Raw genomic sequence first — 22,287 nt, 5'->3', positions numbered from 1 at the left:
CGTCTTCTAGGCGGTCATCCAGCTTTAAAGAAATGTTTTTTGGCAGTTTCCACAGAGACCGGAATCTGTATTCACAATGGAGACCATCGGTTGTCTCCATTGTTGGATGTGAAAAACATGAGACACACAGAGACGGAAATGCCAGCCTTCTCCCACATTTCCACCAAGCCAGTTCTATGCCTGCCAACTCTCCCACACTATACCGGCTATTCATAGAAAAATAATGAACTACTCTCTTCGCTTGGTACAGCATTGTGTGCTTGCATTGGCTTGTTGTACATTCACTATGTATTTCTAAAGAGAAACATCTGTCTACATAATAAGTACTCGTAAGTGTTGGTCGATCATTCGCTGCTGAGGGATTTTGGGTCTTATGGGACAATATTTACGAACGTTTGTTTTAACCATTGTCAGGGTAATATTTTAAGGGATTTTTGGGATAATATGATCATTCATCCATGACCTACTATGAACATGTACTTCTGTATAATGCAGCAAAACATGTTTAGGTGTTAACGCTTCGCAGCGTTCGTAATGATTTTAATTCAATGTTTGTTACAGTTTTCGATAAAAGTGTTTTAGTAAGATTTCCCCAACATTCTTGACGGTCAAATTTCCAGTATTGTTATAATAACAATAGTAAATTTAAGGAATATGATGCGTAATACAAAAAACATTTCTTCTCTTAATGCCAAGAAACATGGCTTCATGTTTATGTTGGGTTACTGTTCTTCTGAAGTGACTGAAGAAAAACTATGTAACCGTCTAATAATGATCGCCGTTGTCTGGATTCGATCCACATTCAACGGTGTTATACTGTGTCACTTGTAGAATAACCGAGAGGGAGAGACAGACAGCCAACCAATGTTTTAAATGATTTCTTGTTCTCCACAGAAGCACATAAGCTGCATGCAATAAAGTCAGATCAAGTTTGGGTAATAGAAAGCTTAATTTTAGCTCTCATAACAAAAAAAAAACATTTGATGATTTCATAGGAAAAGCAGTGGATGAATTGCGTTGTGGTGGGGCAATTCTGGAAACTACGGTAGCAAACAATAGACTGGAAATTCATTGCCCATCGTCACGCGAGATACGTTCTCTGACGCCCCTTGATGTATGAAACAGATGCTAAGTTCACGGAATTTTTAAACTAAATTATATGCTTTACTTGACTGGCGGTTATTGTTTTATTTTGAAAAAAGTTATTAGCTTCCAGGTCCCTGCTGGCTTCCAGTTGTCTTTGTTGCTTGATATATCAATTGCACTGACCTTGGGAAGTTAATGACCCTTTAGTATCTCTCTGACCTTGCAAAACTACAAAACATTTCACTCGACTTCAAGATCAGAAATAAAAACCTTGAAGGCTGAAAGCTGTAAAGATGAACTTGGGTGTCGATGTTGGTTTTCTAAGCTGAACGCCTTATGAACTTGTGGGTAGATACCATCCAGTTCTACAACGAAGAAGACCAACATCGATGTCTTCAACACCGTGAGAACGTGAAATCGCATCTCTTTTTCTATGCTAAGTATCACTTCACAGAGGCGTATTAGGGGCCACTTACTTTGTTTCTCAGGTTGCATAACAGAAGTGGCCTCTGCTGCCGACATCCCAGAGGAACGATTATGAAATGATTTAGGAAGAACGTTCAAGGAAGCAGTAGCAGTCTGTAGCCACTAATCTGTCATGTCTGGAAACTAGAAATGTTTCTATAGACTACATTCTTGGAATCGACAAGTTTTTAGTTTCAGCTGTGATCCATTTCATAGTAGTGATACGTCTGTGAAAAATTTCTATTAATATTAAAATAAGAACTGAATAAACGCAAAGCGGAAGTATGTGAGGATCTTGATGTTTGTAAACACTGACTCAGAACAACAAACGTTGATGATAACAGAGTTAGCACGTCTAGTTAGATTTAATTCCGTAATTCCGTAGGCTCCGGCAGTTCTAAAACATCTCCAAACCACTGACCCTATTAGACAGAGCACGAGGTACAGATCGGAAATGTCGAATCTTAATTTGGTCTGCGTTGATGACGTTAAAGAAGTGAACCGAACTCAGTGTGACGTACAACTGTCTAATAGAGTTCCAGAGTGTTGCATTGCGAAACTTTAAACCACCACGAAAAATTAAAATGAAACTCAATTACTTCTAAAACAGCTTGATGACTGAACTCGCCTCTCGCTCATCAATAGAAGCTAGCATACAACTTTTAATTTTATAGACCAATAAGTATGTAAGAATAAACTTAGTAAAGTAACTTATTTAAGCACGTACGTACTGTATATACTAGTTTCAACCACGATGATGATCAGCGGCAAAATATAAGAAATGCCGTCAGCTGACCAGATCCTGAACCTTAAATCCAATCCACATTTCCAAAACATATTTTTATAAGTTATATTTTATTCCTACCCTCCTTGTTTCTCCCCTAATGTAAAATATGGTTAGCAGTGACTGGTAATTGTCTTACCTTCTTTGGTACTCGAAGACCATTTCTACCTGAGGAGGGAAACAGTTATCGGAATCAAAATTTAAATATAAAACTGGTTTTTTTGGTGATAACCTGAATTCTGCTGAACTCTGGAAATATCCAAGCGCCCTGACGTCTGGAGAAGTGAATCACTTGCCCTAGAAAATTACATACGTTGAAATTTGATATATTCTGCTTCCATGCTACGTTACCCTTGTATGAAAATGAGCTCATATTTTCATATGAAGGAAATAAAGTTTTACAGCCCCAGTAAATACGAGTGGAAAGCATAAGAGTCCATTTGAATCTAATCATTATCAATTGGTGTTTATGATTCCGCATTGCTTCTTACTTAGATGCGGAAACTTCCTATATCGACGACGGCCTTCAATCTGAGGTTTCGAAATTAAATTTCGTAATATGTAACTCCATCCATTGGATCTTCTTGCTTAGTACATATAAGGCGGTTTCGTAAAAGGGAGGCGATTTCTTTAGCGAATACATTCTGATTAGCAACACATTTTAACACATCGTATTAGTCACTTTCGCAAAGACGTTACGAAAGATGGCGAGTGTGTATTATTCTACTGAGCACTGTTTATTTCTTCAGCGTCATTCAACAGTAGCAGATGATGTTAACACCATGATCGCTGTATCGTTTCATAACAAATTCCACCTCGAAAACGTGGTTTTAAAAATTATTTTACTTATTACTCAGATTTGCAATATTCCTTCTTAGTTACAGCCATATTTCCATAATAAACAGTTCCCTGATGCCACAGTTTCTGCTAGCAAATCAAATATGGCTGGGCTGGTTGTTGGCCTGCATGAACGTACTCTGTCGATTTTTGTCTTCTGGACTGTAATGCCGTGTGGACTAGGAGACTAACATAACATCTTAAACGCCGTGAGGACTTGAAATTTCAAGTACAGGTAGTCTATTCTGTCTTTCTGTGCCAAGAGTTGCCGATAGGTGTTAACAAGAGGTATGCTTATAATATTATTGTAATCTTATGCGTGTTTCTACAATGTACTTTGAACAAACCAATTGATTTTTATAGAACTTGTCATGAAAAAACGAGATAAATATCTAACGTTCCATTCTTTTCACATACACACACCACGAACCACATTTGATAAACTTGATATCAGGTAAACAACGGTCCTCAGAAGTCTTTAAGGAAGCAATTTCTTATTATCGTTCAATTTGTATTTCTTATCATAGTCTTCACGATATAATTAAATAAAATAAGGAAAAGGCACGAATCGAGATGTGCAAGTCGTTTTCGTGAGCATCATATTTCACACCGAAGACGTGTAGCGCAGTGTAGTCTGGTAGAGATTTACCGACGTTTCAGAGATCCTTGCTGTAGGCAGCAAGGACCTCTGGAACCTCGCCCCTACATATTTCACGCAGTTTTGAGTTGAAAGTCTGAAGTTCGTTCCGAAATGCAAGGTTGTGTGTGTTCGGGTGCATTCAGATCAATAGTAGGTCTACTATAGGACGGGCAGGGCTACTTCCCCCGGCAGCAGTGCGACTGCGTGCTACCCCATTCATCGGCGTCTTTGGAGTATGAACCCACAAACTACAAAGGGAAGGGAAGGAAAATTCCATTACGTATTGTTCCCATTGGGGGGTGTGAGAGAGAGAGAGTAACACAGAGCAGTGTTCATCAAGCTATGGTGAGAGAGTCGATTGGGTCGTGTACTATTTTAAATAAACATACCAATTACAGAATGAGTTCATAATATCCACAAATATTACACACCTCTGTCCAGGAATGGGATGTAACCGCTTCCTTACACATCTTTTCCAGTTCATAATTCATAAGCATCTTCCCACGCTGTATTCAAGATGCGGTTCAAAAATCATCTTAAGTAAAACTCGAAACAAGCATTACTCTGTTTCGTTCAACTTAATAAACTCTGCGGTTTGCATAGGTCGTCAGATATCCTACAAATCAATAAACAAATTATGTCATAGGGCGAGGCGCTTGTGAGGACATGGCGTTATTAGTTCGTTTAACGCCATATTTAGGACGCTCAAGGTGCTTTGAGAAAGAAATAGAAATGAAAGCAATTGAAGTATTATAATTACATATTCACGAGAACAGAGCAACATTTGCTTCCCAGTTGACTCTGTGGAGCTCTGCTGGCACACGTCTCAATCACAAATTATAACCTTAATAACCTTACAAAAATGCACAAATAATAGGGTCGTGTACAGTCATTTCCAAAAGCTACACAACCCCGTGAACATACAGGAAAGTTTGAATTCAAAATCCAACAGCAAGGAAATAGAACAAAATGAATTTTCCTCAAAACTGCCCTTTCGTCCCGACCAACAAGACACTTGAAACAGGATAACATCACCTAACTCACTTTTGTCAAAGGAAGAGACACTCTTCCTCGAAGCTCGATCTAATTACAACAAATGAACAACAACAATAATTTTCAGAATTTTACAAAATTGTCATAAAACAATTTGTACAATTTCTTGTGGTCCCAATCGTGGGCTGCGGGCGCAGTTTGCTAACCCTGAAAAAAGAATGCGGCGTAATTTTTATAAACCAGAAGTATGAATGAACTCATCATCTGAAGAATTAGCAAGTGGACCCATGTGTATGTATGAAGTTGGAGATACATGAATGCTAGTTGTCGGTAATTACAAGAAGAATCCAGGATGTTACATTTTTGCTGCTACCGGGAAGTGCGCATGTCTGCAGTAACACGCAGTGTTCACGTGCAGATACCATACTGCAGAACACGTCACTGGGGAATACTACCGCACTGCTGTGTGCCCCTAGTACGAACACCCGTGAATAATCTTCTATTGATTTATCCAGTTGCATTATGTCTCACTAGGGTCTGTGTATGGCACTGGGGGGTCAAGGACCACAGCGTAGTATTCGTGAAGGCTGACACTGATAAAAGCACACCCTCAAAATCCTGAAGTATTTTCGCATAAATTCCACCAGCCCGTAAAAGCAGCAATTCCAAATTTAAGGGGAAGGAAGACGTAACTGATATTTACATTCCGTGTCTTTAAATATACTCTTTCTGACCGTCTTTACACAGCTTTAAAAACTATCTGCTCATGGCTTAGTATTTAACACGACGTGGTTCGGACCCACGGGTCCATCTTCAGGCCCCTATTTACATCCACAAATCACTGCACTGTCGGCATTCGATAAACAACAGTGCAGTGATTTGTGGAGGTAAATAAGGAACTGAAGATGGACTCGTGTGGTTCCGAAACATGTCGTGTTAAATCAGATATTAAGACATGAACAGATCGTTTTTTAAGTAGTCTAAAGACGGTCAGAGAGAATGGGTTGCAAGCAAGAACACGATATTTAAAATTAAGGGCGTCGAGTAACTCTGTCGCCAGAGATTCGAAGAAATTGGGCAAGAGGAATGGGATAATTTATGTCAGCTTGTGGAAAATTTAGAACAACTTTATTATGAGCAAGAAGGCATAATCTAAAACGCTTTTGAACGTATTATAATTGAAGATAATGCAGTGAACAGCAGCAGCGGTAGTGATGAATGGAGTGCTGCCATCCCTTCCAGAAAACTTCTGGTATTTGACTCGCTCCGAGGTTCCATTTAACGAAGTTCAGCGGCCAAAAATGCTGGAACGCAGTATATTATAAACTGTTTCAAGGACAGTAAAAAATAAACGTTCTTTTAGCGTGTTGTGTGAATCACTTTCTACCATTTAATCTTGGTACATATGAACCTACCCTTATACCCAACCACTCAGTTATGTTGAAACTGCTCTACTCGCTAGCTACGTATGTAGAAGTACTTTCGAAATTCAGACTTTGGAATGTCGCAGACGTGTGTCATTATTTAGGTTAGAAAAATTGTTACGTCGGCTTTTTAAAACGGAGAAGCTAGATTCATACCAAGCCAATGTTTCTCAATATTTGTCATTCTGTGTGAAACTTTTGTATCATACTTTCAAATCATTTGAAATATTTTCCTCTTCCTCTGCGTGTCAGATCAATGTCTTTTTCCGGCTTCAGAACGTATCCTGCTGAATATCTCTTTTCTCTTTGTTTATGCCGAACAGGCTGCTTTGAAATGTGCGAGTCCTGCAGCCTGTCTAGGTGTTAAAGCCTTTCCAGATCTCAAAGAATAAAATAGTTTTGCAAAAAAAATCTTGTCATTTGTTGAAAGTATCGATAATATGTCCATTATTATTTTCTGAGCTGTGACGCTGTGTGGAAGTGTGTGAACTTCAACTCTCATATAGTTGCCCTCTGTGTGGAGGAAACACTGTCCAACAGTGTCAAAATTCATCGCTGCCGTGACAACAACAAATGTCGTATGAATCTGTAACAGATCACCGCGGGTCTACAAAATATCAGCCTTCAAACTTCTATGTCGATTTTCGTCAACCGTACGAAATATAATCACAATTCATAAATCAGAAATTTGCAGGTGTTACATAGAAATAAAAGGCCAAGTTGTTCCAGTGTCCTTTCACGGCCTCACGGAGGTGTTCTCGCTTACATTAAATAAAAAAGACGTATGTGGACAGGATATATCTGACTCAGGATATGATCCAGCAGTGGGATTTTGTGAACACGATAATGAACCTTCAAGTTTCATAAAAGCCGAATAAATTTATTAACTAAGCGACTGTCAGCTTCTCAAAAGTTTCTGCTTCATGGAATTGGCAGTTTGAAATGCAACAGTGAGACTTCTGGTAGTGACTACTCCGCCATTACAGCCAGCTTAATCTAGTCAGTACTTTCACAACATAAAATAACCTTAGCAGTTGGTACAGAGTCGTAAAATACGCTTATAAATAATAATATGAGCGTACCCCCTGCGAACAGACACATGTGTGTTCGGCATTCTTGCAGACAGCAGGAAGTTGTCGATTGTAGCTACAGTTAAATGGTGGTTGCGCGAAACAGGTTCATGGAGGGGCCCTGTAGTAAAGCTCAGGGAGAACAGCTGGTCCGGGTTTTGGTTCCCGAGACTTTCCGAGTCCGGTTCGTACACCTACTCCACGATGTCAGTGAGAGTAGGCCTAAATCGGCGTCCCGTTCGTCACACCCGACCCTTCCTAAAGCCGTCGTGCGGATTATGATTTTCTTAATTGCTTCGAGCGAATTCTCCAGGTTTTCATGTTAAATGGTTTGGTAATAAAAACGGGAAAATGATGCAACGTTACACATATTTTATCTCGAAATGTGATTATCTACTGATAAAAAACATCAAAACACAAAATCGACTAACGTTGTTCTAATTAGAAGGTACTCGAACGTAAATGTGCTTGGCTGAGATCGACTGTGGTAAAAACTGAACACGGTACGAACCAGGATTATTACATCAGAAAATCAGCCACTCAGAAGAGAGATGAGAGCAAAACGAATTGTAGATTTAGCCAGAAGAGGCCATCTATATATGTAATTCACTAAAATGGGCTGTAGTTGACTTATTTCATTCGTAAACCGCAGCGAGTTACCTCAGCGATACGTGGCTAACACGCACTCGAGAGGCTGTTCGAATTCTGGTCAAATAAACTTAGGTGACTTTCCGTGGTATTCTTTGGCCCCTTCAAGCGAATGTCCAGACTGCATTTTCAAAATACCCGCCGAGCCTCCATCCGTGATTATACGTACATCATGTTCTGTGTCGTATAATATCTCACGCTGACAACGTTGTCAAGATGTCTTCTGGGTTGTTGCGCCGTGTAGTTCGGTCGCGTCCTGATCGCTGTGAGTAAGCATCTCTGAAATGTCGGTAAACGTCTACCAGACTACGTGGTACAACAACCCCGAAGACAGTCAACTTCATACTCGCCGCCGTGGGAACCTGAAATCTCCCTGATACAGTGTTTTGGAAAACTTCCTCTCAAGCAATGAGAATGAAACATCTATTTCATTATTTTCCGCTCTCAAATTCTTGGTGACCGAGAAGCTTCATAATACGTACTTTTCCCAGTTGTCATTGGGATGATGAAATCAAAGATGATAAAATACCTCTGCACTGTTTTTATGTTCTGTAACCGACACTGTTTCTGCTATCAGTTTGTGCCCGGCACCACAGATTCCCTGCTTGTAGGCGGGACCTATCACATGCCTCAAGGTGTCAGGCACCGAAATGTTTTGAGTATAAACCTGGCTATTGTGTTACTCTGGCCTTTTACTCCGAGTCCCCTAGTCCTGAGGTACCAAATTGGTCAATTGACCCAGACGTTACCCTAAGCAGCGAATGCTAGTAGATTGGCCAATGACAGATGTAAATCAACTGTTCTGAGAGAAACTTGTCTCTGTACAAGATAAAAGTTGTACAACAGATGTCACATCGGCCATATTTTTAATAACGTAGCCCTTAAAATGAATTGAGGCCAATAAAATTTGCATGTGGCGAATGACAATATAAAACAACTGATGAAAGGACTAAACAGTTGGACATATGTCAAAATTAAATCGAGCCCTTGAGTACAGTGGCCTTAAAATAAATTAAATTTAACCAAGATTAAAGTGACACCTCAAAATTTACTACACAGCTATTAAACCGAGTTTGAAATCAGGAACAATTTTACACAGATACAATAAAAGTAAAATAAAGTTTGTCCCACTATACGCCATGTAGGCGTTTTGGGGTGAGTGGAGGTATAGCTCCTCCCTTCCTTGACCTCGGCACTAGATGGGGGTGAGTGGTCAGCATCACGCCCCGGCCGGCTTTACCCCCGGGAAAGGACCCCCAGTACCCATTGTAGAGGAGGCTGGGTGGGCCCCAGAGCCGGTCTGGACACAGAGCCTAGAGGAAAAATCCTCTGCCCCCGTCGGGGATCGAACCCCGGCCGTCCAGCCCGTAGCTAGTCACTATACTGACTGAGCTATCCCGGCTCATACACAGATACAATAATAAAGTAAAATAAAAGATAAAATGACGTAAGAGCACTGAAGAGGAGCTCATGGCTATTCATTAGTACACCAAGGGTACTGAAATGTATTTGACTTAACACGCCATGGCCTCACATTCACGTCACGGAACACCCGTTGAGAAACACTGATCATCGATGGCCGTCTACGGTCTAAAGCGATTAAATTAAATTTTGGCCCGTCGACTGAAGATTGTGGACATCAGTCCTTGACTGTGCTGTGAGACTGACCCATTACACGTGTTATATTCATGCTCAGACGTGCAATTAGATTCAAATTCTCCCGTAGTATAAATTTTCATTGGCATTGAATATGATTGATACTGGACGCTGACTTGTGGGTAAAGAGGTTAGGTCTCTTTATGAAAGATATAAGATGTGACAAATAACCGGACTGATTGTAGACTGTAGGCTATATAATACAGTCACCAGTCTGTAGAACTGTTGGCTCCAACATTGAAGATAACTAACCTTCTGACTTCATACATTCATTCCAATGTCTCTGCCATTTCATTACCAGTATGCTTATTCGTCACATTGATTTGAACGTTTTGACCTTATTTCAAAACGAAAACCATTGAAGCAGATTTAAAGTTTTGAAAAATACGAAAAGTTCACATGGGGCAAAATCTACCGAATAAGTTTTACGTTCCAACAATGATATTTTGGTACTTGTGGGTTATCGGGACACATCGCTTTAAAAATAGGTTAGGTTAGGTTGGGGTTGTTGTTATCTGTTAGTTCGTTCAGTTATTTATTGCTGTCCACACACATTAACATAACCTATTTTTTAAGCGATGTGTCCCGATAACCCACAAGTACCGATATTTTTAGCTAAAAATCTCTTTATCAAAAGACATGTCTCGATTAACAATTATCTTGTTCAGCCAAAGACTTGTTCTGTTTCAACGAAGTTTATTCCACATACGTTTCAAAACATGCAGGTAGAATATGTGGTTGATTGTTATCGACAAGCAAATTCGTAAAGGTTAATCCCTTTGGTATCTTCAAAGCAGATCAGCAAGGTATTAAATGTGACATTAAGGTTTGTTTGCGTCTCGTACACTTTGGACTTTGGTGTTGTAGATTTCTCCTTGTGTTTGTGGGTCGTACTTGAATGTGCCATTAGCAGTCATTAAGTTTTCCAAGCAGCAGGGTTCTTCCAGCATTCCATGTACGTATTGTATCCTCATGGTCTGACAGACAAACAAAATACCACGCCAATACAACATTTACACGGACGGAAAATGAGCTGAATCCCAATGACTAACACAGTCTATTGAATCAGATGTGAAGCAGCTCCTGCCAACTGACCAATGTCCGCGGTTTGCTGCCCAGAAGCATGGGTCCGGTTTCGTAATTGTCAGACCTCTTTTCCATCTCGCTCTTTCAGAAGGCCGTAACCATCAAAGCTGTAAGCAGCCATCTTTATTGCCATTGTGACATAGCAGGGTGTTTGACCGTCCATGCGATGATGCTGTATCTCCCGTGCATGGCAGCCCGCGTCCCTGATATTTCCTAACAACGCAACAAGAAAGATGCAAAGTCTGTTTTAAGTGGTCCACTTGCATCAAAGTTACGAAAATCTAAGACTTACCTAGGTATTGATTTCGAACACGAATGGAGTTTTAAAACGAATGAATATAAATGAAGTGTTGTTAACATTAAAGAGGTCCCGAGTTCAAATCTCGGTTCGCAGCCCGACACAAATAAACAGAAGAAAGAAGAATTTATTATCGTACCAGAACAAAGATCACAAACATCACTAACTTCTTACCAATTAGCTATTAGCTGTGAATTATGGATTATAAATGATGTGGAACGAAACGATAGTGCCTTACTTCTGCTGTTCAGTCTTGGCAATTACCTGGAGTGGCTGAGGAAAAACTGTCAGGATATCCTATCTGCGGGTCAATATTCGAAGCCAGAATCTTCAGTTACGAAGCAATGGTCACCATTCAATCACGACAATCGATTTCAAAGCTTAGGCCATGCTTTGGGGGGTATTATTAGGCTGTGTAAGAAGGGCCGCAACGTTATGGCACCCGTTTTTGGATTTATTGAACGCAAAGTACAAAAAATATTCTTCACGAACACGCGAGCGCGAGCGTAGTCAGTATTCTCCAAGGTGGTTCTTGATCTGCGACCTTCGACAACATAAGCCACTCACATTAATAGCACGATAAATTTGTACTAATAATATTCTCTTAATTTGCAATACGTGGGCATTTTTAGCTAATAAGACCTGAAGAAATTAGATAAACTTATTGCGTATGAAAGTGTTTGTTTTGTTAAAGTTGTGTAATTTTACCATTTGATGAACACAGCAACTGTCCGATAAGGGAGCTTTATGGTGTGACACTCGTATGACGATGGCCAGTGAACTCTGCTGCCCAATAAGCCAAAGGAATAAAATGTGACATCAGAAGCATGGAATCCCTTGTCGACTGTTTTGCTGCTGAAAGCCGTCTGTAGTGGTATTCACATTCCTTTGTATTTTGGAAGTCCCAAGTTCGAATCTTGGTCCAGAAACCGGCTATATTGATTGAGGAATTTCGTTGTTTTCCTCAGCTCCTCCTGTAAAATCTCAGGGTGGTATTACTCTGCATGTGGTGTTGAAATTACGAATGTGTGTATCTGTACCTTCAACAACCCAGATGACCAACGTTGACAAATGGAAATGAATAAAAAGTCTGGTTGTCCGCTCAAATATGATTGCTCGCAAGGCGAATGTTGCAGGTCATACTTCTTAAACGGCAAATGGCGCTGTTTCAATTTCATAAGGAATGGATATATTGTTATATTTGCTCTTGGGCACACTGTTCATGTTTTGCGTCTTTTGAGAGGTATAGTTATCCTTGAGTATGACATGTGTGTAATGTATAACAAACTAAATATCCTTCCTGGAGATTCCACCAGAAGTCCTCCATACTTGTAACTAAAGCATGTTATGAAAGAGCATGTGCATAGTAATCGCGTGAATGGGATTAGATCGACGTAATTTCTTCATATCATGAGATATGAAAGTGTAACGAAATCAAACTGGCACACGAGTTAAACTACAACGCATGACCCATGTGTCTTATAGCCAATAATCGGACTTCTTGGTGTTGACCACAACGAAACTACACTGTATGTTTACACAAGCAATCAGCATAAGCACGTTTACGCGTTTAATTTCGAACTGTATGCATCAGACCATCAGATTCCCTCCGAAAATCACAACCGATTGCAAGAAAATGCTTCAGGCCCACTTCACCAGAAGTCCATACGAAGCCTTTACACTTATTTCAAGACGCTGAGTCGACAGCGTTGAATGATGAATTGTGAAGGATAAAGCGAGAATCGGTTTCCCGGAATTCTTCGAGGCTGCAGAAAAGCCTGCCTCCAGTTGGTATTCTGGCTGGCTTCCTTCGAATGAAAGTCAGACACGGTTTGTCTGTCCTACCCACTTTGAGAACGAATCATCAGAATTACTGTGATTCTCAGTGCAGTTAGAAGGACTGATTATGGAAATATACGCTCTGATGTCACTGTTTTACAAAAGTCACGCCCTCTGTCAGAGAGGTTTTACACCTGAATGTGACTGTCTTCTGGGTTGTTGCACCTTGTGAAGTAAGTAAAGCTGTCCCACTATACGCCATATAGGCGCTTGGGGGGAGTGGAGGTATAGCTCCTCTCTTCCTTGACCTCGGCACTAGATGGGGGTGAGTGGTCAGCATCACGCCCCGGCCGGCTTTACTCCCGGGAAAGGACCCCGGTACCCATTTTAGAGGAGGCTGGGTGGACCCCAGAGCCGGTCTGGACGCAGAGGCTAGAGGAAAAATCTGCTGCCCCCGCCGGGGATCGAACCCCGGTCGTCCAGCCCGATGGTAGATATTCACACCAACGTTTCAGAGGTGCTTAATTCGTCCATCATCAGAGCGCATCGTTGGTAAACTTCTACAAGACTATACGGCGTGACAACCCAGAAGACAGCCATCATAATTTGAAAGCTCATGCATAAGGCAGGTTAGAGTGTACTTCGATCATGCGCTCGGAACATGGTCTTGGCTGTGGGTGAGCGAGATATGATAAGCAGAAACTGTGTGTACTCGCTGATGAAATGTAAAAGAGAGGTTTCTAGAAGCTTGACCTCTGTCGCCACGGTTGCTGACAATTGGTGCGGTCTGTAGACTGGAGGCAGGCGCCACAGATTTCTGTTACATCTGATCGTCTCCTCCTGGGAGGATTCTTTGGGCGGCAAAATCTTTTGCGTGTTGGTTTCTAAGCATGGATCTAGTCATATTTTGCTTTTGGTTATTATTGCTACATTTTTATATAGTATTTATTCCCTGTGTAATATAAGTAATCAATCTTGGGCCTATCTGCTACCACTAACGTGCTTCTTTATGTGTTAGCTTGGCCTACATCGTTTATCACTGAACAAAACGCATGCTAATTTATTCAGAATTATCATACTAATCCGTATTTCTGGGGCACGCTTATATTTTTATATCACTTCAGATTAGTTCATAGGCTAAGAGGCCTACAGGAGAAGTGGATCACTGTGTACTCTTGTCACATCCATCATGCGATGTCATCAGTCGGTCGCATTACTTTCTGTAACACCTAGATATTGATGAGCGCTGAATTAATAATACTTCTGATCAGGAGGACCACGTGTCTAATACCGGTGAGAGTTGTCAGCCATCACAGATGCTAATAGAACATTCCAAAATACTTATCGCGATTATGTCCCGCAGCGAACAGTATTTTTGGGCTGACCGGGCGAGAAATGTAGATGTGTAAAGGGAGGAGGAAGAATTGTACTCCAATTTGAAATACTCATATCTGTTAGTTCTTTCTTAGCGATTTTTCAGAGCGCAGGTTGGTGGCCACCTACTGGCTGACCTATATATAAACCTTCCAGAAATCCTCCCACTACTACAAATTCGACCTGAAGATATTAACTGCAATATTTGCCGAAACGCTCGTTAGTAATCAACATTCGATGTGGCTCACACCCGATTTTGCATTGAATCCCAGGTTCTAAAACATTCGGACAAGTGTAAAATAAATGTTCCATGTTCTGTTAATTCGATTTCCGTTAAAGTTCTCCGTGAGCTGAATTCGAATCTGCACCCATAATATCCGATAGTGGTACCTCAAAATGTTCTTCAAAGACCTCCAGTAATGAGAGCGATAAAGTGGCACAACGCGTAGCTCGTAGGTGGTTTGTTGTGCATCAATCTTGACTTCATAAAATTAAATGTGTATAAACATGATTTCACCGATTGAAGATTATCTCTGCCTGTCCTCAATACGATGTTTACATAGAATGATTCCATGAACTTGAACATATTTACTGTGTTTATCTCTTGTTTCAGTGGCATGCTTAATAACTGTTCTGATTATGAGATATATCGTTGCATTTTAATCGGCATTCTGTTACTGTAACACTCGGCCGCACCCTTTTTACAAGATGTGATATTTAAAATTCGGATTATGTTTGCGACGCTTCTGCACCGGCTTACGTACTTAATTTGAAAGTTAAACTACGAGAAGCTGAAAATCATCAAAGTGCACATTCGGAAGATTACAAGAAAACACAGCGTCATTGTTATTAGCGGTTGTAGTTGTTAGTTGTTAAACAATCCTTACTTAAAATTAAACGCCAATAAAGCAGGAGACTACATTTGTGCCGTAAAATGAATTAACATTTTAAAAATGTTTCTCATTTTTAATGTCATCCCGAAATACATGTAACTCTTACCAGAATTCAATTTGAAACGAATTCTCCGTATTCACGGTTCTCAACATTTAGTTTTACATTATTTATGAACACCGTATCAAATATTCAGGTTATTTTACTTATATAATACTATGTACGAAAGAATTACGCTGAAGTGTGTGGAATTAATTGCAAGGGGAATATCTTAGATAACACCGTTCTCGGTGAGACATTTAAACGATAAATTCTATATAAAGTGTGTAGTGTAAAAGGTCAGTCTTCTAACATACATTTAAAGGATGACCTTTATAACACCCTGTCACAATATATGGCAGATTATGAAATACAATCCACAACATACAAACTAAAGTAGCAAACTTATGAAAATTATTTTGTTTTTAATGACATTATAATACCATAGAGGCAAAGTATTGATTATATGTTATTCAAGTATCGCCCTGTGTTTGTCTATTGTTCTACGTTATTACATGTATCCTATATTCTGACAGTAAGAGGTCTAATGGCCTCATGGCTGACAATTTTGACAGTATCTCCATTGTTTCCCTTGAAGAACTTGAAACACAATTACATAAAGAAGGAGACGAATTCAGTTCGCCGATAACTCATCACGGTTTGGTAGCAAAATAACAGAACTTACGACCGCTCAATTTCGATTCTGTGCTTGACGTTTCTGCAGCTGAAGACGGCAGAAGAACGTGAGCTTTGAACGTTTGTACCCGTCATTAACAACCGTCACGCTGCAAGGCGCTTATCAAACCTCCTCAAGTGCTGGAAAAGATCCTGAAACAATAAGCTGTAAAAAGATGAGATTTCAGATTCTCACGGCGGCTAGTACGAGGATTTCTGTCTTCTACCACACGACACGGCACGGCCTTCAAATTGTAAAGATTTTGTTTGCGACATCATTTCTTGACTGCTGTTGCAATAGCTTTTTGACAAGAGTAGCAAAGTGTAATCCACTACAGCAGACGTATTTTCCAAAAGATTTCTTCACTGTTTCTCATACGACACTGGCCTTGATGTACATTTATTACATACACAAATATAGTTTACAAAGTCGTTTGTTCCTTCTCGACTTCACTCTATAATTTACCAACTACTTAAAAACCAAGAAGTAGTATGCTTATGTACTGTTGCACAGCCTGTATATATATCTTATGCTGGATAATCATAATGTCATCATTATATCACTGTTTTAACTGGCAATGTCCTTGCAATTTCATGACACGTGCAATGCATCATGTATCATACAGCGCTTCTGTTTCTTTAAAAATTCAGTTCGCCACATCCAGAAATGCCGTGGATGGAAGTCATCGGTCTTTCGTGTTACATCCATTGGATATGTGACTGCTTGTTTAAATGACGTCTGCATGGGATGCGACAGAGGTCAGAATTTAATATCGATTAGTGTGTGAATCGCGAGGCAGACACTTACCACCCGTCAACCGCTAATTTACAGATTGGTCGCTATCAATATCAACCTGAGTGGCACATCGTCCGTGTGAGAGCTTCGTGCGCCTCGCGATATGGCATGCTACATGATCAAAACGATGTGTGATATAACACATTATGGGCAAACATTTATTTGTGATTTGCCTCACTCAAAGCTCATTTCAGTTTGTCGTGAATTTGCCCCTCCATTTTTGTGCAATCTTTCTGTGGAGTTCTTGAGCGATGCCATGAAAAATAATGAAGAACTGTTATAAACCATTTCAGGCGCAGTTTTTTTAAAAAAATCTTTATTCAACAATAGCGCAATTTATAAAATAATAGTTTCAGTGCGTTTCGTTCCATTTAGATATAAGACGAAAAACTGTCGACGATTTATAAAGTCTACTTGTATCGTACACATTTTGCGTGTAAATGTATGTAAAATACGTATTAACGAATTAAAAGAAGGCGATAATACGAGACTTTGAGATTGTATGTGACAAATTCAGCGTAGTGAAAATTACGCACAGAAATTTATAAAGAACCAGTAATTTGGTATCACCACATAATCCTGAGAAGAAAGGCAGGCGTCTGACGTTCGTCCCAAACCTTGTTTTTGATAACTTACGTAATTATTATCTATCTCACTGTCTCACAGCTTGGTTCGTCGTGAATATAATGAGTGAGAGAGACGAGATAAGGAGAAAGGTCACGAGGTGGCGCCGAGCCTATGCCGTCGTCTCAGTTCCTGAATTAGAAAGAAGCAGATGCACTGGGATACTTCGGGACCTCTCGCGATGTATTTAGTGTCGGAAAAATAAAACATACCGACAGATCACGTGAAATAACCTGGCCGACCTCCAGCGACGCCTAATGGGACTGGCATGGCAACGGCAGTATCAAGGACACGCTAACCTCTTAACATCAGCTGGCCAGTGCAGGTCATCACCGAGTCGAACCCTCAGTCAGGATAGTCGGTAAACTGACCAGATTCGAACCAACTATCCGTCCAACGCCAGCCTGCTACCTGATTAAGAAGAAGGACGTGGAGAAATGTTTGGCAACTGTAGTCAGCTGGGGAATCCCGGGGTCCCAATCGTCACGCTTATCATTAGTACAGGCCTGCCTTTTAAGTTCGCTTTGTTCCGGCCCGCTGCTGTCAATTAAAAAGGAATGCCAGGGTCGCTCAGGTGGACACTTCTCAGTTTGGGAAGGCGCGTTTCTTTCTGTACCTATCTGTGGTTATGTATGATCTGAGGTTTTCACAGCGGTGAGTATGAAGATTTCTGTTTTCTGGGTTGTTGTTGATGAATCGCCCTGATGACGGAGGCAGTATGACCTCTGAAACGTTGGTAAACATCGACCAGACTACACAGCGCAACAACCCAGAAGACAGAAATCTTCATACTCTGATGACGGAGGCAGTATGACCTCTGAAACGTTGGTAAACATCTACCAGACTACACAGCGCAATAACCCAGAAGACAGAAATCTTCATACTCTGATGACGGAGGCAGTATGACCTCTGAAACGTTGGTAAACATCTACCAGACTACACAGCGCAACAACCCAGAAGACAGAAATATTCATACTCTGATGACGGAGGCAGTATGACCTCTGAAACGTTGGTAAACATCGACCAGACTACACAGCGCAACAACTCAGAAGACAGAAATCTTCATACTCATCGCCCTGATGACGGAGGCAGTATGACCTCTGAAACGTTGGTAAACATCGACCAGACTACACAGCGCAACAACCCAGAAGACAGAAATCTTCATACTCTGATGATGGAGGCAGTATGACCTCTGAAACGTTGGTAAACATCGACCAGACTACAGAGCGCAACAACCCAGAAGGCAGAAATCTTCATACTCTGATGACGGAGGCAGTATGACCTCTGAAACGTTGGTAAACATCGACCAGACTATACAGCGCAACAACCCAGAAGATAGGATCTTCATACTCATCGCTGTGAAAACCTCAAATCATTCATGCAGACCTCTTTGAGCCATTTTACCAAGAATGTGTACAAACAAGATGGAGTGCAGCAATGTAATTTTTGCTTTCATGCTTGATTGATCTCCTCAATTACTTTTATTAACAACTCACTTTTCCTTCCAGAATTCAAGGTCACGACAACAGCGAAGAACGAAGAGTCGAGAGTTTCCTGGTACAGAAACGGCGTAATGGGAATGCATACACACGGTAAGTGCATCTGCATGTGGCTGTTGTAAAAATAGATCTAAGACACACGATCATTCGTTTGTTCGTCCGTCCTCTGCGGGCACGTGGTAAGCAAAGAAAAGAGCAACACGTGTACCTAAATAAGGTTCGGACATCCAGCATAAACAGACTTCGGTTTACGACTTCCTTCGATGTGTCCAGAGTTGTAGATTTGAGACCACATAACTTGACAGTATTCTGATATTCGGAAATATGACGTCTGTCAGTCTAATGTAATCAGATATGTAGCTTTTATATTATGGTAAGAGATGACACGCTTCCATGAATCAGCTTATGGTAATTAGCTCTTCCGAACTGTGGTCACAGGCGTGAGACGGCAAGGACTAACGCATGCAGTTTAAAAAGTTTCATAAAGTAAATGAAGACTCATATCGAAAATTCGCTTCTATGTAGTTTGCGCTACTGAGAGCGCAGTTAAGAAAATCAAAAATCAAATAAAAATACGCAACATTTCAAACAGGACAGTTGAAGAGAACATGCTACATGAAATGGGGCTTGAAGCTATGTATTGGATTTAACCGGCTGAGTAAAAGATCTAGTGACGGATTCTGGTGAACACGGTAATGAATCTTCGGTTTCTGTAAGCGTCGGTTTATTTCTTGGCCAGCTAAGTGACTGTCATTTCTGTTCCAATATTTAGTCCTGACCAAGGTAAATTATGTTGCGGGCCAGCAACTTTCCGCGGACCACCGGTTCGTAAACGCTGCCACGTTCCATCTAAGCTTCAACGCACTTCTGAAAGAGAAGCAAACGAAAAGAAAAGAAACAGCTTGGGTTTACCGAAGGGAAATAAAATATCCAAGAAACACAACGCAATTGTTCACCTTGTCGATGCGGCGTCATTGCAAGTCGTTTCGCAACTTCAGATGTGTGAACCTGCTTATTACGTAAAAGATAACTTAGACTGTAAAGTTACGGAAAAAATTACAAGCGAATGCTCTTTGCCTGGGAGATAAGAGTGTTCAATTACACTTCGTTTCAATTATCGTGACAAGCAATTTACGTCATTACAACGTCATAGGTCCCACTGTGTTTCAAATATCAGGTGGTTCATGGATTACGCCAAGGGAAAGTACTTACGTTTTAATCTCAGTTTAAAGGCCAGTAAATCGTCAAAATAAGACGCTGAGCTGGAATACAGACTCATGCAAGGGCACTCATTCGACCTGCGAACTACCGTCAGCGAGATTTTAAGTAAAATACCTGCGACGTATTCGGCCCGGTAGGTAAGTGATGTGCGCATACGTAACCCCATGTTCCTGAAGAACATCGGCCTTCGGTACAGAGATTCCCCACACGTGTAGTTGCTCTCAGCTGTTTCCATGTTCTTAGTATCATCATTAATTTATTTTGTTACGTTTTGGTGTTATGAAGTATATTATCCGTAAAGTTGACATCAAATTAGAACAAGCACGAAACTTTTCGGTCTGCTAGTAGCCCAGCACGTGACTTTAAATCTCGCGGACTGTAGGTGAAAGAGAGAGAAATCTCCTCACTTCTCAACGTGACCGACTTCCATGAAAAGTTTTCGACATATTCCCTGGTTTATGGAATCCAAAAGTTAATTGCTGATTCACAAGAGTCGGTCACTGAACCATATCGTGAGCCAGTTAACTCCAGTCCTCTCACATCTTCACACCCTATTATTTTATCTCCCCATTTATGCCTAGATCCCCTAAAAGTAATTTAAAGTGAAAATAGCGCGTTATGCGATGTTCTAATTTTCTTCATCCACACAGTTACTTCCTCTCACTCATCCCACACTCTTCTGACACTCTTTATCTAGAGATTAAGTTTCGTATATGAGATGTACAAAACGAAAGTTTTGTAAATTTAAATCTTTAGGTTTTTACATAGAATATGGGATTATAAATGATCCCGAATTGAATGTTGCAAGCCCGCTTGTTATTTTCATAAATTTGCTTTAAACTGGTGAATTGTTGCAATGTTTCTGGCTATCTGTACCTACCACTACGAGAACACTCCTTGTCTCATAGCTGCCATCTTATTAGTATCTGTCACACTCCACGACGCAAAATCCCGGAAGACATTCACATTCATACTTGTCGCCGTGAGACCCGGAAATATCGCCTGAATGAGGATTGTTGTCAAAGACCTAAGCGTCCAGTATCATCGATTGGGCAAGTGCTTTATTTCTGCGCAAGAAACATGCCAAGCATGCCATCACGCTTAGATAGTCTGATTCCATCAGCAGCTGGTTCAATGCTGACTCAGCGGTAATGACAATGACCCTTGAAGTGACAATTTCTGACTTTCGAAAGCCTAGCAATTGACTGTTTATTAACAAATGTCTTAACAAGAAACACACTTCCAAAGCAGACAGACAAGTTCACAGTCTCTGAGCAAATGTACCGTCCAAACGGACACACGAATAAAACCATAAAATAGACGTATCGTGGCTGAGTGTTCAAACGAACAGCTGATACATAAATCATACACTGACAACAGTTTCGTTTCTCCAGCATTAATTCTTTAATTTATTTATGAACCTCGGGAAATCTGTACTTTGGACCAGTGTTTTTAAATCTTTTCCACCTGGCAAAATACAAAAATACAGTTCGCATCCTCATATCGCACCACATTCACGGCAATCTACAAAAAATCTTTAACATGTGTAAAACATGTCAAGAAAGCTTAATAAATGACAAATTAGAGATAAAATAGTAAGATAAAAATTACTAGTTTTATTGTTGATATTAATGATGATAGAGAAAATTATAAATTTCCTATAACTTTCAAACCAGGTTTAATAGAAATCGATCTGATGGTTAAAAAGTTAATTTAGAACATGGACAGACAAACAAGTACATCGTATACTGAGTGTATCTTTCCGTACAGACCGGAAGGTATTTAAACTAAAATATACAAGCTTATCACTTATTCAAGGAGGCAGACACTCCCTTTAACATTTTCAGCGAATAACTTAATGCAAGATTAGAAATATACACGATTCAGCTAACAATGCATTCAAATTCCAGTCACGAACACTTTCATTATTTTCATTTACCACGAACCATGTATTCTCCACTCTCCCTTCGTTTATACGTACTGCATGTCTAAGGAATGTTCAGTGTCCCAGTAAACAGACACGATGTGTACACTAAAGGAGTTTTACAATATTTGAGGTGTAACTCCTTCGTTGAAATTTTAAATAAACATTACAGCATAATTGCACAATCTGCCTCATGTTTGTTCACAAATTACGCTCAATATTTGTTGAATCGAAAGAAAACGTCTGTGTATCTCGCACTCTTTTTAAATCAAGACCTCGTGAAAGAAACTACTCCCGATTCTTATTAGAAGATAACTGCTTATGTACACAGTACTTTACAAAACGTGGAGCTGTTCTGAATAAACATAAATGATTATTATCATTTTGAAATTACTATATGTTACAGCATGTTAAAACTAGTGGTCCAAGGGCCCCATCCGGCCCGAGACTACTTGTAAACAGGTCCGTAAAATTACTT

The 22,287-nt window shown here is 40.3% G+C and overlaps 1 protein-coding gene and 1 long non-coding RNA gene across 3 annotated transcripts in view; one reads left to right on the top strand and one right to left on the bottom strand.

Annotated features, from left to right (window-relative positions):
- Nucleotides 1-22,287, top strand: part of LOC110840632 (uncharacterized) — a 63,525-nt gene that overhangs the window by 12,027 nt on the left and 29,211 nt on the right. For both annotated transcript variants that reach the window (XR_002546942.2, XR_015537810.1), the window contains exon 3: nucleotides 18,674-18,757. This is a non-coding gene — a long non-coding RNA (uncharacterized LOC110840632). The remainder of the gene's footprint in view (nucleotides 1-18,673; nucleotides 18,758-22,287) is intronic.
- Nucleotides 1-22,287, bottom strand: part of LOC110840629 (protein pinocchio) — a 39,489-nt gene that overhangs the window by 16,173 nt on the left and 1,029 nt on the right. The gene's annotated exons all lie outside the window — the stretch shown is intronic.

Source organism: Zootermopsis nevadensis, unplaced genomic scaffold, assembly GCF_977971745.1.
Source record: "Zootermopsis nevadensis isolate Lab colony 2312 unplaced genomic scaffold, Znev_1.0 Znev_ptg000030l, whole genome shotgun sequence".
NCBI lineage: Eukaryota > Metazoa > Arthropoda > Insecta > Blattodea > Termopsidae > Zootermopsis > Zootermopsis nevadensis.
This window is presented reverse-complemented; position numbering and strand designations above follow the sequence as displayed.